Here is a 17303-nt window from a genome sequence, read left to right as displayed (position 1 = left end):
GAACACGAGAGACAGAGAGAGATCAAACACATAGCTACTGGTACATACCCTCAGCCCCGAGGGATAACTACTCCCTCCTCGTCATGGAGAGCACTGGGATGATGAAGATGGCCACCGGAGAGGGATTCCCCCTCCGGCAGGGTGCCGAAACGGGTCTAGATTGGTTTCCGGTGGCTACGGAGGCTTCTGGCGGCGGAACTCCCGATCTATTGTGCTTCCCGATCGTTTTAGGCTATATGGGTATATATAGGAGGAAGGAATATGTCAGGGGAGCCACGAGAGGCCCACGAGGGTGGAGGGCGCGCCCAGGGGGTGGGCACGCCTCCCTGCCTCGTGGCTTCCTTGTTGCTTCCCTTACGTGGACTCCAAGTCTCCCGGGTTGCTTTCCTTCCAAAAATAAGTTCCGTGAAGTTTCAGGTCAATTGGACTCCGTTTGATTTTCCTTTTCTGCGATACTCTAAAACAAGGAAAAAACAGAAACTGGCACTGGGCTCTGGGTTAATAGGTTAGTCCCAAAAAACATATAAAATAGCATATAAATGCATATAAAACATCCAAGGTTAATAATATAATAGCATGGAACAATCAAAAATTATAGATACGTTCGAGACATATCAGCATCCCCAAGCTTAATTCCTGCTCGTCCTCGAGTAGGTAAATGATAAAAACAGAATTTTTAATGTGGAATGCTACCTAACATATTTCTCTAAGTAATTCTTCTTTATTTTGGCATAAATGTTCAGATCCATAAGATTCAAGACAAAAGTTTAATATTGACATAGAAACAATAATACTTCAAGCATACTAACTAAACAATTATGTCTTCTCAAAATAACATGGCCAAAGAAAGTTCATCCCTACAAAATCATATAGTTTTTGTCGGCGTTCTGGGAACGGGGGTCCCCAGACTTGCCTGCCTGCGGCCTGCGGCATGGCTCAAAGGGGGGCCCAGCACGGCCCATCTTCACCAACACAAACCCAAGACCCTCGCGAGGGGCCAAGCCTCGCGGGGCGGACGACGCGGAGCTTCCTCAGGCACGGCCTCGTCAGGCTGGCACACGAGGAGGCGGAGAGATCAGGGCGGGGTACCTCGCGAGGTGCCCGTGACGCAAGCCATGACGACTCAGGGCGCCAGGCGGGTGCCAGCCCCTGCAGCGTCCTCCTTTCCTCTTTGGTGCAAAGGGGGCAAGCGCAGCCACGGAGTACTGAGGCATCAGGCAAAGGTTTCCATTTCGGTGCAACGAGACCAAGACCAGGAGGACTACGAGATGGAGGTCATCGTGGAGCCCAAGACGGCGTCATCACCAGAGCTTTGCGCAGGCGAAGACTACTTTTGTCAGGATAGCTGATACTTGTTGTCCCCCTTCAAATTAGCCCGCCATTGTTGGCTCCCTTCCCGCTCGATATTTGGGAAGAGGACCAGGGACTCTATAAATAGGACCAGCCACCCACATAGGGAGGGGGTTCGGTCGGTTTTGGCTGGAGGCAGAGAGAGAGAAGGTGACGGAACTCCACTGAGCAGTTCATCGCCCCAACCAAGAACAGACCCTCGCGAGGCTGTTCTTCCTTGTATTGTTCATCATCATCAGCCCAAGAGGCAATCCACCACACCACACACTGGAGTAGGGTATTACACCACAACGGTGGCCCGAACCAGTATAAACCTTGTGTCTCTTGTGTTGTTCTTCCCGTAGTTTTAGATCCTAGAATGGCGGAGGGGTGCAGGTAGGTAGGAGGCGAAATCTCCGCGCGCACCCCAGTGTTCGAACCTCAAGGGTCTGCCGGAACCCGGAATCCGACATTTGGCGCGCCAGGTAGGGGTGCACCGGAATTCGTCTACCACCACCCCGTTCTCCTCCGACCATCACGCCCATGTCTGACGCTCGTCGGGCCCACGCGGAGCGCCGACCGCGCCCGCTTCCCGTGTCGCCCAGATGGCCCCTGTCGGCGGGCATCCTCGCCGTTCCCCGTCACCTGCCGTCAACGCCGCCACCGGCCCGGCGGGGGACGGGCAGCAAGCATTGTCCCAGCATCTGTCCGTGCGGCAAGACGGCCGCACCGCAACACCCACGCTCACCCCAGCTGGTTCTTCGCCCCGCACGCTCCGCGCGCCCATGGAGCCCCGCAACCTCTCCCCCATCTATCACGTTGCATCAACACCCCCGGTCTTCGCGGCCCTCTTGGGCGGCTCACAGGCGCCGCCTACAAGTCACCACGTCAAGCCGTTCATCCGCCGGGTCAGCGCCGCTTGCACGCGGTAGGGGGCTCCCCTGGATCGTGCGGCGCCCGAGACCGGCCTGACCTTTAGCTCGGAGGACCACCCCTCCAACTCGGCCTGCTCGGGTGCGCTCCCCATGCTATGCACCCCCACCATCTGCCAGGTGGCCGTCACCAGAACCCTCATTGATGGCAGCGCGGGCCTCAGCATGCTCTCGGTCGAGGCCTTCAATCTCCTCTGCATACCCCAGGAGCGGCTGCGACCCAGCCGGCCCTTCTCAAGCGTCGGGGGCGGATCGTCCAGCTCCTTGGGACAGATCCGGCTCCCAGTAACCTTCGGAACCTACGACAACTTTCGCACGGAGCTGGTCGACTTCGACATCGCCCCCATCGGCCTCCCCTACAATGCCATCCTCGGCTACCCAGCGCTGGCCAGGTTCATGGCAGCGACGCACCCGGCATACAACCTCATGAAGATGCCCGGGAGCAGCGGTGTCCTCACCGTGCACGAGGACACCGGGGACGCTCTGCGGGTGCTCAAGCTCGTCTTCAAGACAGCGGCGTCGGCACAGCCCACCGACTTGGAGGCCCCCGAGCCCAAGGGAGCTGCGCCCGCCAAAAAGAAGCAGTTGTTCACCCAAGACAAGGCAGAAACCAAGAAAATACCCGTCGATGAGGACGGGTCCACCAACGCCACATTCACCATAGGCGCCCACCTCAATCCCGAGCAGGAAGAGGCCCTGGTCGGGTTCCTGCATGCAAACAAGAAGGTATTCGCTTGGGAGCCAGACCAGTTGGCAGGGATCCCCAGGAGTGTAATCGAGCATCACCTCAACGTGTGCCCCAACGCGCGCCCTGTGAAGCAGAAGGCCAGGCGGCAGTCCACAGAAAAGCAGGCCTTCATCGTCCAAGAGACCCGCAAATTAGAGGCCGCTGGGGTCATTCGCGAGGTCCGATAACCAGATTGGTTGGCCAACCCTGTCGTTGTGCCAAAGAAGGGAGGGAAGGAGCGCATGTGTGTCGACTTCACCAACCTCAACAAAGCGTGCTCGCAAGATCCGTTCCCGCTCCCCCGCATCGACCAGATCGTCGATTCCACCGCGGAATGCGACCTGTTATGCTTCCTGGATGCCTTCTCTGGGTATCACCAGATCAAGATGGCGGTAGAAGACATCAAGAAGACAGCCTTCCTAACCCCGTGTGGGGTGTACTGCTACACATGCATGCCATTCGGGCTGCGTAACGCCGGGGCGACCTTTCAGCGGCTGATGCACATCACCCTGGGCCTGCAGCTCGGGACGAATGTCGAAGCTTACGTCGATGACACCGTGGTAAAATCTCGGGAGGCCAGGACCTTGATACAAGACCTGGAGGAAACCTTCGCGAGCCTCAACGCAGTGAACCTACGGCTCAACTCAGAGAAGTGTGTGTTCGGAGTCCCCTCGGGCAAGCTCTTGGGTTTCCTTGTGTCCCACCGAGGCATCGAGGCTAACCCGAAGAAGGTCAAGGCAGTGGAAGACATGAGCCTGCCAAAGACCCTCAGAGAAATGCAGAAGCTCACGGGGCGCGTGACCGCGCTAGGGCGCTTCATCTCCAAGTTGAGGGAGCGAGCGCTACCTTTCTTCCAGCTAATGAAGAAAAAGGGGCCCTTCGAGTGGACTGACGAGGCCGACAAGGCGTTCCAGGATCTCAAGAGATACCTGACCAGTCCACCGGTCATGGTGGCTCCGCGCCCTCAAGAGCCCCTGGTGCTTTACCTCGCCGCCACTCCCTACTCCGCCAGCGCAGCCTTGGTGGCAGTCAGAGAGGAGCGTCGAATCAAAACCGCAGCAGCGGCCCGGGACGAGGCGGAACAGGAATGGGGAAGGCCCACAGAAACCGCTACAGCGGCAGAGGAGGATCAGCCGTCGCAGAGGGGCGCACCGGAAGCGGAAGAGGCCCCACTCCCAGATGGCCAGTCTCAGGAGTCCTCATTGCCTCAAGAGGCGCCAAGGTCTCCGAAGGGAGCCACCAGCACTGACGCACTCCACCTCGTTGAGCACCCAGTGTACTTCGTCAGCACGGTGTTGCGGGATGCAAGGGCACGGTACCCCATGCCTCAGAAACTCCTCCTCGCGCTACTGGTGGCATCGCGCAAGCTGCGGCACTATTTTCAGGGTCACCCCATCAAGGTCGTCTCGTCATTGTTGGGGAACGTAGTAATTTCAAAATTTTCCTACGCACATGCAAGATCATGGTGATGCACAGCAACGAGAGGGGAGAGTGTTGTCTACGTACCAACGCAGACCGACTGCGGAAGCGATCACACAACGTAGAGGAAGTAGTCGTACGTTTTCCCGATCCGACCGATCCAAGCACCGTTACTTCGGCACCTCCGAGTTCTTAGCACACGTACAGCTCGATGACGACCCCCGGGCTCCGATCCAGCAAAGCGTCGGGGAAGAGTTCCGTCAGCACAACGGCGTGGTGACGATCTTGATGTTCTACCGACGCAGGGCTTCGCCTAAGCACTGCAACGATATGATCGAGGTGGAATATGGTGGCAGGGGGCACCGCACACGGCTAAGGAACGATCACGGGGATCAATTGTGTCTAGAGGTGCCCCCTGCCCCTGTATATAAAGGAGCAAGGGGGGAGAGGTGCGGCCAGCCTTGGGGTGCGCCAGGAGGAGTCCTACTCCCTCTGGGAGTAGGATTCCCCCCCCAATCCTAGTTGGAATAGGAATCCTCAAGGGGGGAAAGAGAGAGAGGGGGGCCGGCCACCTCTCCTAGTCCTAATAGGACTAGGGGAGGGGGGAGGCGCGCGGCCACCTTGGGCTGCCCCTTTCTCCTTTCCACTAAAGCCCACCAAGGCCCATTTAGCTCCCGGGGAGGTCCGGTAACCTCCCGGTACTCCGGTAAAATCCCGATTTCACCCGGAACACTTCCGATATCCAAATATAGGCTTCCAATATATCAATCTTTATGTCTCGACCATTTCGAGACTCCTCGTCATGTCCGTGATCACATCCGGGACTCCGAACAATCTTCGGTACATCAAAATGCATAAACTCATAATAACTGTCATCGTAACGTTAAGCGTGCGGACCCTACGGTTCGAGAACAATGTAGACATGACCGAGACACATCTCCGGTCAATAACCAATAGCGGGACCTGGATGCCCATATTGGCTCCTACATATTCTACGAAGATCTTTATCGGTCAGACCGCATAGCAACATACGTTGTTCCCTTTGTCATCGGTATGTTACTTGCCCGAGATTCGATCGTCGGTATCCAATACCTAGTTCAATCTCGTTACCGGCAAGTCTCTTTACTCGTTCTGTAATACATCATCCCACAACTAACTCATTAGTTGCAGTGCTTGCAAGGCTTATGTGATGTGCATTACCGAGAGGGCCCAGAGATACCTCTCCGACAATCGGAGTGACAAATCCTAATCTCGAAATACGCCAACCCAACATCTACCTTTGGAGACACCTGTAATGCTCCTTTATAATCACCCAGTTACATTGTGACGTTTTGTAGCACCCAAAGTGTTCCTCCGGCAAACGGGAGTTGCATAATTTCATAGTCATAGGAACATGTATAAGTCATGAAGAAAGCAATAGCAACATACTAAACGATCGGGTGCTAAGCTAATGGAATGGGTCATGTCAATCAGATCATTCAACTAATGATGTGATCCCGTTAATCAAATAACAACTCCTTTGTCTATGGTTAGGAAACATAACCATCTTTGATTAATGAGCTAGTCAAGTAGAGGCATACTAGTGACACTCTATTTGTCTATGTATTCACACATGTATTATTTTTCCGGTTAATACAATTCTAGCATGAATAATAAACATTTATCATGATATAAGGAAATAAATAATAACTTTATTATTGCCTCTAGGGCATATTTCCTTCAGTCATACCCCCTGGAGAGAGTGCTCAGGAGCCCCAATTCAGCTGGGAGGGTCGCTGAGTGGAACATAGAGCTGCAAGCGTTTCAGCTCGAATTCAGCACGACCAGAGTCATCAAGGGATTAGCGTTGGCGGATTTCGTGGCAGAATGGACGGAGGCGCCAGGCCTTAAGGCCGACGAGGATTGGTCCCTGTCCCCGGGAAGCGAGGCGCCAGAAGGCTGGGTCATGTACTTCGATGGGGCGTTCTCCAGGCACGGCGCTGGGGCTGGGGCGGTGCTTATATCGCCCACTCAGGACAAGCTCTATTACGCCGTGCAGCTCTATTTCCAGCAAGGTGAAAAGGTCTCCAACAACATAGCGGAGTATGAAGGTTTAATAGCGGGCTTGAAGGCTGCAGCTGCCCTGGGGGTGAAACGCCTCACCATCAAGGGCGATTCGCAGCTCCTTGTCAACTTCTCCAACAAGGTGTACGAGCCGAAGGATGAGCACATGGAAGCCTACCTTGCGGAGGTCCACAGGATGGAGAAGCAGTTCTAGGGGTTGGAGTTGCAGCATGTGCCCCGTTGCACCAATCAGGAAGCCGATGACATCGCCAAACGCGCGTCCAGGCGGTTACCTCAGGAGCCTGGCATTTTCGAGGAGCGGCTCTTCAAGCCTTCAGCCCTGCCGTCATTATCAAACACGGCTCAGCCCCGGGAGGAGCTCCCCCAGCCACCTGCCTCAGGAGCTCCGGCCTGTGGCCCGGCCTCGGGAGCACGCCTGCTCCTGACGATGGAACCTCAGGAGGGATGTTGGATCACGGAGCTCCGGAGCTACCTAACGCAAGGGACCCTGCCGGAGAAGGAGGAGGAAGCAGAGCGAGTGGCACGCCAGGCCACGACATACTGCATCAAAGATGGAGAGCTCTACCGGAAGCGACCAAACGATGTGTCCCTGCGCTGCATCTCCAGGGAGCAAGGGAAGGAACTACTGGAAGATATACACGGCGGAGACTGCGGACATCATTCATCATCACGGACCCTCGTCGGCAAGGCATTCCGTAGTGGGTTTTATTGCCCCACGCTCAATGACGCCGTGGAACTAGTGAAAGCTTGTGAAGCCTGCCAGTTCCACGCCAAGCAGATCCATCAGCCAGCAGGAGGCTTGCAGACTATCCCCCTTTCATGGCCATTCGCAGTCTGGGGGCTGGACATCTTGGGCCCGTTTCCCCGGGCGCCAGGGGGCTACCTCTACCTTTACGTTGCCGTGGACAAGTTCACCAAGTGGGTTGAAGTAGAGGTTGTTCGCACCATTCCCGCGGGTTCCACGGTCAAGTTCATCAAGGGCATCGTGAGCCGGTTCGGGGTGCCGAATCGCATCATCACGGACAACGGTTCGCAGTTCACCAATAACCTGTTCAAAACATACTGTGCTAAGCTTGGAACGCAGATATGCTACGCTTCAGTGGCGCACCCCCGAAGCAACGGCCAGGCCGAGCGGGCAAACACGGAGGTCCTGAGGGGCCTCAAGACCAGGACATTCAAGAAGAAGCTGGAGGCCTGCGGCAGAGGTTGGTACGATGAGCTTCAGTCCGTGCTGTGGTCCATCCGCACCACCGCGACCAAGCCGACTGGAGAGACCCCGTTCTTCCTGGTCTACGGAGCGGAAGCGGTCCTCCCTCATGAGGTGAGACGTTGCTCCGCGTAGGTCCTGGCGTTCGACGAGGCGCAGCAGGACGCCATGCGGGGGATGGACCTCGTGCTGGGGGAGGAACGTCGCCGAGAAGCCGCGCTGCGAGCGGCGAGGTACCAACAAGCGCTGCGGCGATATCACTGCCGCAACATCCGCCCCAGGACTCTTGAGGTAGGAGACCTCGTGCTCAGGTGGGTTCTCTCCAGGGAGGGACTGCAAAAGCTCTCTCCCATGTGGGAGGGCCCGTTCAAGGTTGTTCATGTTTCCAGGCCCGGCTCCGCGCGCTTGGAGACTCAGGAGGGAGTGCCGGTCCAGAATGCATGGAACATCCAGCACCTCTGGAGGTTCTACCCCTAAAAAGGCCCAGAGCCTATGAAGCAAGGCGAGTGCCTGTGAAGCTATCGCGTTTTTGAAAAGGCCCAGAGCCTGTGAAGCAAGGCGAGTGCCTGTGAAGCTATCGCGTTTTGGAAAAGGCCCAGAGCCTGTGAAGCAAGGCGAGTGCCTGTGAAGCTATCGCGTTTTGGAAAAGGCCCAGAGCCTGTGAAGCAAGGCGAGTGCCTGGGAAGCTATCGCGTTTTGGAAAAGGCCCAGAGCCTATGAAGCAAGGTGAGTGCCTATGAAGCTATCGCGTTTTGGAAAAGGCCCGGAGCCTATGAAGAAGGCCAATGCCTGTGAAGCTCGCCGCCCGTGACACTCTCACGTAATAATGAGTTGGGGCTGTACACGCCCCGGAGTCTCAGGAGCGCCGGCCTCAGGCCCTGGGGCTCCCTCCCACGCCCAGTGGCAGCACTTAGCTTCGCGCTGGTGAGAAGACGTCGAAGACTAGACTAGGTGCCGGACGCGGCTTTTCATTTGCTTTCCGCAGTTGGCTTGTTCCTTCTCATTCGAAGTTTTATTGAATTTGTTGCCGTCTTTGGCTTGTGGTTCTTCGGCTTTTCATTCTCATGCCTCGATTTCTCTTGAGCAAGGCCTCGCGAGGGAGGCAGCCGAGCGCCCTCGCGAGTGTTCCTATCCTAGTCATTCAAAGGGTTCGCGACCTGGGCCCCTTGCAGGAGCACCCCTCCAGTCCGTGCCCCTCGGGCACCGCGACAAAAACACAGGGACTGGGTCGGTCGCCCCCGCGGCTGGGGCCGGGAACCATCCACGCGCGGGCACGTAGCCGGAAGGTACGATAAAGAAAGCAAAATGATGATTAACAGCAATAACCCATACACGCCCCCGTGGGGCCCCACGCTACTGTCCTTTTTACGCAAGAAAAAGGAAAAGGAAGAACAAATCCGGTGCAGCTCGCCTCACACCGGCCCGCAGGGAAGCCCGAGCTGCCTCCGGAGCTCAGGCGGACTCCCTCTCGCGCTTCACCAGGGCGCGACGGTGGGCGGACACGCTGCCACCTCCCAAGCAGATACGGCGGCGTGGGGGCTGACCACGGTCGCCACTAGAAGAGCCGCCGCCTGAAGAAGAGCCAGAGAAGCTTGAAGAACCCTGAGCGCCGCCTGCCGCGCGAGCGCTGCCCTCTCCGTCATCGCCGGAGCCGGGTTCCCAGTCGCGGTCGTCACCCTCGGGGCAACACCCTGCGCGGCGACCATCTTCCCCGAACACCCTCACGTAGAGGATGGCATCACCGTCGAACTTGAAGTGTAGGGTGCACCGACGGCCCAGGCCGCGCGCGCGGGCAAACGACTGCCAACCGCGGGCCAGGGCCAGGCTCCCGGCTGCGGAGACCTCAAGTGAAGCCCATGAGGCCCGGCTGCAGCAGCCGTCGGCCTGAAGCCAGAGGCCGCCCGGGGCGCCGGCCGGGAGCTCTCCAAGGAGGAAGCGAGGAAGAGGAAGCCGGGTGCTAGTCGGCTCCACCGACCACACGACGAACTCCGGCAGCACCTCGGCAGCGCGGAAGCGTGGCATGGGGGGACGTGCAGCCGGAGCGCACCCCCTGGTCGCAGTAATCCGCCCGCCGCCGTGCTGGAAAGCATCTCCGCGGCCGCGGGGAGCTGTCGTGGTGGCCACAGGATGTTTGCGGGGGCGCCCTCAGCCGCGCTTGGGCGGAGGAGAGGCATGCTCGACCTGGCAGGCCTTCCCCTTCTCCGCGGCTGAGAACCTCCTCGACGGGGCCATGGAGAAGAAGAAGAAGCAAGGGGAGATGAACTGGAAGGGCGCGCGTTGATCAGTACTTATAGTTGGCGAGGGCCAACCGACGGCCCCCACGATCGCAGGTAATCATGACCCGCCTTGCATGCAGGGACTTGTCCAATCCGTGCAGTTGCCGAGGCGCCATGGGGAAGTGGAGACGCCCACGCCCAATCAACCGCCACGCGGCGCCCAAGGCCGCAGGCTGTTAGGGCCCGCGGCGCTTCGCTCTTGCCCTTTCGCCTCCCAGCACGGCCAAGTCCGGGCGCGCCTTGGGCCCGGGGGCTACTGTTGGCATTCTGGGAATGGGGGTCCCCAGACTTGCCTGCCTGCGGCCTGCGGCGTGGCTCAAAGGGGGGCCCAGCACGGCCCATCTTCACCAACACAAACCCAAGACCCTCGTGAGGGGCCAAGCCTCGCGGGGCGGACGACGCGGAGCTTCCTCAGTCACGGCCTCGTCAGGCTGGCTCACGAGGAGGCGGAGAGATCAAGGCGGGGTACCTCGCGAGGTGCCCGTGACACAAGCCATGACGACTCAGGGCGCCAGGCGGGTGCTAGCCCGCGCAGCGTCCTCCTTTCCTCTTTGGTGCAAAGGGGGCAAGCGCAGCCGCGGAGTACCGAGGCATCAGGCAAAGGTTGCCATTTCGGTGCAACGAGACCAAGACCAGGAGGACTACGAGACGGAGGTCATCGTGGAGCCCAAGACAGCGTCATAACCAGAGCTTTGCGCAGGCGAAGAATACTTTTGTCAGGATAGCTGATACTTGCTGTCCCCCTTCAAATTAGCCCGCCATTGTTGGCTCCCTTCCCGCTCGATATTTGGGAAGAGGACGAGGGCCTCTATAAATAGGACCAGCCACCCACATAGGGAGGGGGTTCGGTCGGTTTTGGCTGGAGGCAGAGAGAGAGAGAAGGTGACTGAACTCCACTGAGCAGTTCATCGCCCCAGCCAAGAACAGACCCTCGTGAGGCTGTTCTTCCTTGTATTGTTCATCATCATCAGCCCAAGAGGCAACCCACCACACCACACACTGGAGTAGGGTATTACACCACAACGGTGGCCCGAACTAGTATAAACCCTGTGTCTCTTGTGTTGTTCTTCCCGTAGTTTTAGATCCTAGCATGGCGGAGGGGTGTAGGTAGGTAGGAGGCGAAATCTCCGCGCGCACCCCAGTGTTCGAACCTCAAGGGTCTGCCGGAACCCGGAATCCGACAGTTTGGTCATGCTCCATTTTCGTCACACGAGAATGCTCTCATCATGCACAACCTCGATGACAAGCCAAGCAATTGTTTCATACTTTAGTAATCTCAAACCTATAAACTTTCACGCAATATATGAGCGCGAGCCATGGACATAGCACTATGGGTGGAATAGAATATAACGAGGGGGTTATGTGGAGAAGACAAAAAAGGAGAAAGTCTCACATCGACACGGCTAATCAATGGGCTAGGGAGATGCCCATCAATTGACGTCAATGCAAGGAGTAGGGATTGCCATGCAACGGATGCACTAGAGCTATAAATATATGAAAGCTCAACAAAAGAAACTAAGTGGGTGTGCATCCAACTTGCTTGCTCATGAAGACCTAGGGCACTTGAGGAGGCCCATTGTTGGAATATACAAGCCAAGTTCTATAATGAAAAATTCCCACTAGTATATGAAAGTGACAAAACAAGAGACTTTCTATCATGAAGATCATGGTGCTATTTTGAAGCACAAGTGTGGTAAACGATAGTAGCATTGTCCCTTCTCTCTTTTTCTCTCGTTTTTTTGGGCCTTCTCTTTTTATGGCCTTTCTCTCTCTTTTTTTGGGCCTTCTATTTTTTTATGGCCTTTTCTCCCCTTTTTTTAATTCCTCACTTGGGACAATGCTCTAGAAAATGATGATCATCACACTTCTATTTATTTACAACTCAATGATTACAATTCGATACTAGAACAAAGTATGACTCTATATGAATGCCTCCGGCGGTGTACCGGGATATGCAATGAAACAAGAGTGACATGTATGGAAGAATTATGAACGGTGGCTTTGCCACAAATACTATGTCAACTACATGATCATGCTAAGCAATATGACAATGCTGAATGTGTCATGATAAACGGAATGGTGGAAAGTTGCATGGCAATATATCTCGGAATGGCTATGGAAATGCCATAATAGGTAGGTATGGTGGCTGTTTTGAGGAAGATATAAGCAGGTTTATGTGTGAAAGAGTGTATCATATCATGGGGTTTGGATGCACCAGCGAGGTTTGCACCAACTCTCAATGTGAGAAAGGGCAATGCACGGCACCGAAGAGGCTAGCAATGATGGAAGGGTGAGAGTGTGTATAATCCATGGACTCAACATTAGTCATAAAGAACTCACATACTTATTGCAAAAATCTACAAGTCATCAAAAACCTTGGCACTACGCGCCTACTCCTAGGGGGATAGATTGGTAGGAAAAGACCATCGCTCGTCCCCGACCGCCACTCATAAGGAAGACAATCAAATAACACCTCATGTTTCAAATTTGTTACACAACATTTACCATACATGCATGCTACGAGACTTGCAAACTTCAACACAAGTATTACTCAAATTCACAACTACTCAACTAGCACGACTTTGATATTACTACCTCCATATCTCAAAACAATCATCAAGTATCAAACTTCTCTTAGTATTCAATGCACTCTATATGAAAGTTTTTATTATATCCCTCTTGGATGCCCATCATATTAGGACTAGTTTCATAACCAAAGCAAACTACCATGCTGTTCTAAAGACTCTCAAAATAATATAAGTGAAGCATGAGAGATCAATTATTTCTTCAAAATAAAACTACCTCCATGCTCTAAAAGATAAAAGTGAAGCACTAGAGCAAATGACAAACTACTCCAAAAGATATAAGTGAAGATCAATGAGTAGTCGAATAATTATGCAACTATATGAAGACTCTCTAACATTTAAGAATTTCAGATCTTGTTATTTTATTCAAACAGCAAGTGAAACTAAATGAAATAAAATGACGCTCCAAGCAAAACACATATCATGTGGCGAATAAAAATATAGCTCCAAATAAAGTTACCGATGAACGAAGACGAAAAAGGGGATGTCTTCTGGGGCATCCCCAAGCTTAGGCTCTTGGTTGTCCTTTAATATTACCTTGGGGTGCCTTGGGCATCCCCAAGCTTAGGCTCTTGCCACTCCTTATTCCATAATCCATCGAATCTTTACCCAAAACTTGAAAACTTCACAACACAAAACTTAATAGAATACTCGTGAGCTCCGTTAGCGAAAGAAAACAAAACACCACTTCAAGGTACTGTAATGAAATCATTCTTTATTTATATTGGTGTTAAACCTACTGTATTCCAACTTCTCTATGGTTTATAAACTCTTCTACTAGCCATAGATTCATTAAAATAAGCAAACAACACATGAAAAACAGAATCTGTCAAAAACAGAACAGTCTGTAGTAATCTGTAACTAACGCAAACTTCTGGAACCCCAAAAATTCTAAAATAAATTTCTGGACGTGAGAAATTTATCTATTAAGCATCTGCAAAAATAATTAACTAAATATCACTCTCCAATAAAAAATGGCAGAAATTCTCGTGAGCGCTAAAGTTTCTGTTTTTTACAGCATGATCAACAAGACTTTCCCCAAGTCTTCCCAAAGGTTCTACTTGGCACAAACACTAATTAAAAGCATAAAACCACATCTAAACAGAGGCTAGATGAATTATTAATTGATAATAGGGAACAAAAAGTAAGTAACAAAAATAAATTTGGGTTGCCTCCCAACAAGCGCTATCGTTGACGCCCCTAGCTAGGCATGATGATTTCAATGATGCTCACATAAAAGATTAGAATTGAAACATAAAGAGAGCATCATGAAGAATATTACTAGCACATTTAAGTCTAACCCTCTTCCTATGCATAGGGATTTTGTGAGCAAACAATTTATGGGAACAAGAATCAACTTGCATAGGAAGGTAAAACAAGCATAACTTCAAAATTTTAAGCACATAGAGAGGAAACTTGATATTATTGCAATTCCTACAAGCATATATTCCTCCCTCATAATAATTTTCAGTAGCATCATGAATGAATTCAACAATATAACCAGCACCTAAAGTATTATTTTCATGATCTACAAGCATAGAAATTTTATTACTCTCCACACAAGCAAAATTCTTCTCATGAATAATAGTGGGAGCAAACTCAACAAAATAATTATCATGTGAGGCATAATCCAATTGAAAACTAAAATCATGATGACAAGTTTCATGGATATCATTATTATTTATAGCATACAAGTCATCACAATAATCATCATAGATAGCAACTTTGTTCTCATAATCAATTGGAACCTCTTCTGGAATAGTGGATTCATCACAAAATAAAGTCATGACTTCTCCAAATCCACTTTCATCAATATAATCATCATAAATAGGAGGCATGGTTTCATCATAATAAATTTGCTCATCAAAACTCGGGGGACAAAAACTATCATCTTCATCAAACATAGCTTCCCCAAGCTTGTGGCTTTGCATATCATTAGCATCATGGATATTCAAGGAATTCATACTAACAACATTGCAATCATATGCTCATCATTCAAATAGTTAGTGCCAAACATTTTAATGCATTCTTCTTCTAACACTTTGGCACAATTTTCCTTTCCATCATACTCACGAAAGATATTAGAAAGATGAAGCGTATGAGACAAACTCAATTCCATTTTTTTGTAGTTTTATTTTATAAACTAAACTAGTGATAAAACAAGAAACTAAAAGACTCGATTGCAAGATCTAAAGATATACCTTAAAGCACTCACCTCCCCGACAACGGCGCCAGAAAAGAGCTTGATGTCTACTACACAACCTTCTTCTTGTAGACGTTGTTGGGCCTCCAAGTGCAGAGGTTTGTAGGACAGTAGCAAATTTCCCTCAAGTGGATGATCTAAGGTTTATCAATCCGTAGGAGGCGTAGGATGAAGATGGTCTCTCTCAAGCAACCCTGCAACCAAATAACAAAGAGTCTCTTGTGTCCCCAATGATGGGTTTCGTAGTAATTTCAAAAAATTTCCTACGCGCATGCAAGATCATGGTGATGCATAGCAACGAGGGGAGAGTGTGTTCTGCGTACCCTTTGTAGATCGACAACGGAAGCGTTTGGTTGATGTAGTCGTACGTCTTCACGGCCCGACCGATCAAGCACCGAAACTACGGCACCTCCGAGTTTTAGCACACGTTCAGCTCGATGACGATCCCCGGACTCCGATCCAGCAAAGTGTCGGGGAAGAGTTCCGTCAGCACGACGGCGTGGTGACGATCTTGATGTACTACTGCTGCAGGGCTTCGCCTAAGCACCGCTACAATATTATCGAGGACTATGGTGGCTGGGGGCGCCGCACACGGCTAAGAATAAGATCACGTGGATCAACTTGTGTGTCTCTAGGGTGCCTCTGCCTCAGTATATAAAGGACCAAAGGGGGGAGGCTGGCCGGCCACATAGGGCGCGCCAGGAGAGTCCTACTCCCTCTGGGAGTAGGATTCCCCCCCCCCCAATCCTAGTTGGAATAGGACTCGCGGAGGGGGGAAAAGAGAGAGAGGGGCCGGCCCCCTCTCCTTGTCCAATTCGGACCAAGGGAGGGGAGGGGCGCGCGGCCCACTATGGGCTGCCTCTTCTCTTTTCCACCAAGGCCCATTAAGGCCCATCTAGCTCCCCGGGGGGTTCCGGTAACCTCCCGGTACTCCGGTAAAATCCCGATTTCACCCGGAACACTTCCGATATCCAAACATAGGCTTCCAATATATCAATATTTATGTCTCGACCATTTCGAGACTCCTCATCATGTCCGTGATCACATCCGAGACTCCGAACAACCTTCGGTACATCAAAATGCATAAACTCATAATATAACTGTCATCGTAACCTTAAGCGTGCGGACCCTACGGGTTCGAGAACAATGCAGACATGACCGAGACATGTCTCCCGTCAATAACCAATAGCGGGACCTGGATGCCCATATTGGCTCCTACATATTCTATGAAGATCTTTATCGGTCAGACCGCATAACAACATACGTTGTTCCCTTTGTCATCGGTATGTTACTTGCCCGAGATTCGATCCTCGGTATTCCAATACCTAGTTCAATCTCGTTACCGGCAAGTCTCTTTACTCGTTCTGTAATACATCATCCCGCAACTAACTCATTAGTTGCAATGCTTGCAAGGCTTTAAGTGATGTGCATTACTGAGAGGGCCCAGAGATACCTCTCCGACAATCGGAGTGACAAATCCTAATCTCGAAATACGCCAACCCAACATTTACCTTTGGAGACACTTGTAGAGCTCCTTTATAATCACCCAGTTATGTTGTGACGTTTGGTATCACACAAAGTGTTCCTCCGGCAAACGAGAGTTGCATAATCTCATAGTCATAGGAACATGTATAAGTCATGAAGAAAGCAATAGCAACATACTAAACGATCAGGTGCTAAGCTAATGGAATGGGTCATGTCAATCAGATCATTCACTTAATGATGTGATCCCGTTAGTTAATCAAATAACAACTCATTGTTCATGGTTTGGAAACATAACCATCTTTGATTAACGAGCTAGTCAAGTAGAGGCATACTAGTGACACTTTGTTTGTCTATGTATTCACACATGTATTATGTTTCCGGTTAATACAATTCTAGCATGAATAATAAACATTTATCATGATATAAGGAAATAAATAATAACTTTATTATTGCCTCTAGGGCATATTTCCTTCAGTCTCCCACTTGCACTAGAGTCAATAATCTAGATTACACAGTAATGATTCTAACACCCATGGAGCCTTGGTGCTGATCATGTTTTGCTCGTGGAAGAGGCTTAGTCAACGGGTCTGCAATATTCAGATCCGTATGTATCTTGCAAATCTCTATGTCTCCCTCCTGGACTAGATCCCGGATGGAATTGAAGCGTCTCTTGATGTGCTTGGTTCTCTTGTGAAATCTGGATTCCTTTGCCAAGGCAATTGCACCAGTATTGTCACAAAAGATTTTCATTGGACCCGATGCACTAGGTATGACACCTAGATCAGATATGAACTCCTTCATCCAGACTCCTTCATTTGCTGCTTCCGAAGCAGCTATGTACTCTGCTTTACATGTAGATCCCGCTACAACGCTTTGTTGAGAACTGCACCAACTGACAGCTCCACCGTTTAATGTAAACACGTATCCGGTTTGCGATTTAGAATCGTCCGGATCAGTGTCAAAGCTTGCATCAACGTAACCTTTTACGATGAGTTCTTTGTCACCTCCATATATGAGAAACATCTCCTTAGTCCTTTTCGGGTATTTCAGGATGTTCTTGACCGCTGTCCAGTGAT

This window comes from Triticum urartu, chromosome 4A, assembly GCF_056163025.1.
Source record: "Triticum urartu cultivar PI428250 chromosome 4A, HENAU_Tu73, whole genome shotgun sequence".
NCBI classification, from domain to species: Eukaryota; Viridiplantae; Streptophyta; class Magnoliopsida; order Poales; family Poaceae; genus Triticum; species Triticum urartu.
The sequence above is the reverse complement of the archived record's forward strand: the minus strand, read 5'-3'. Positions refer to the sequence as shown.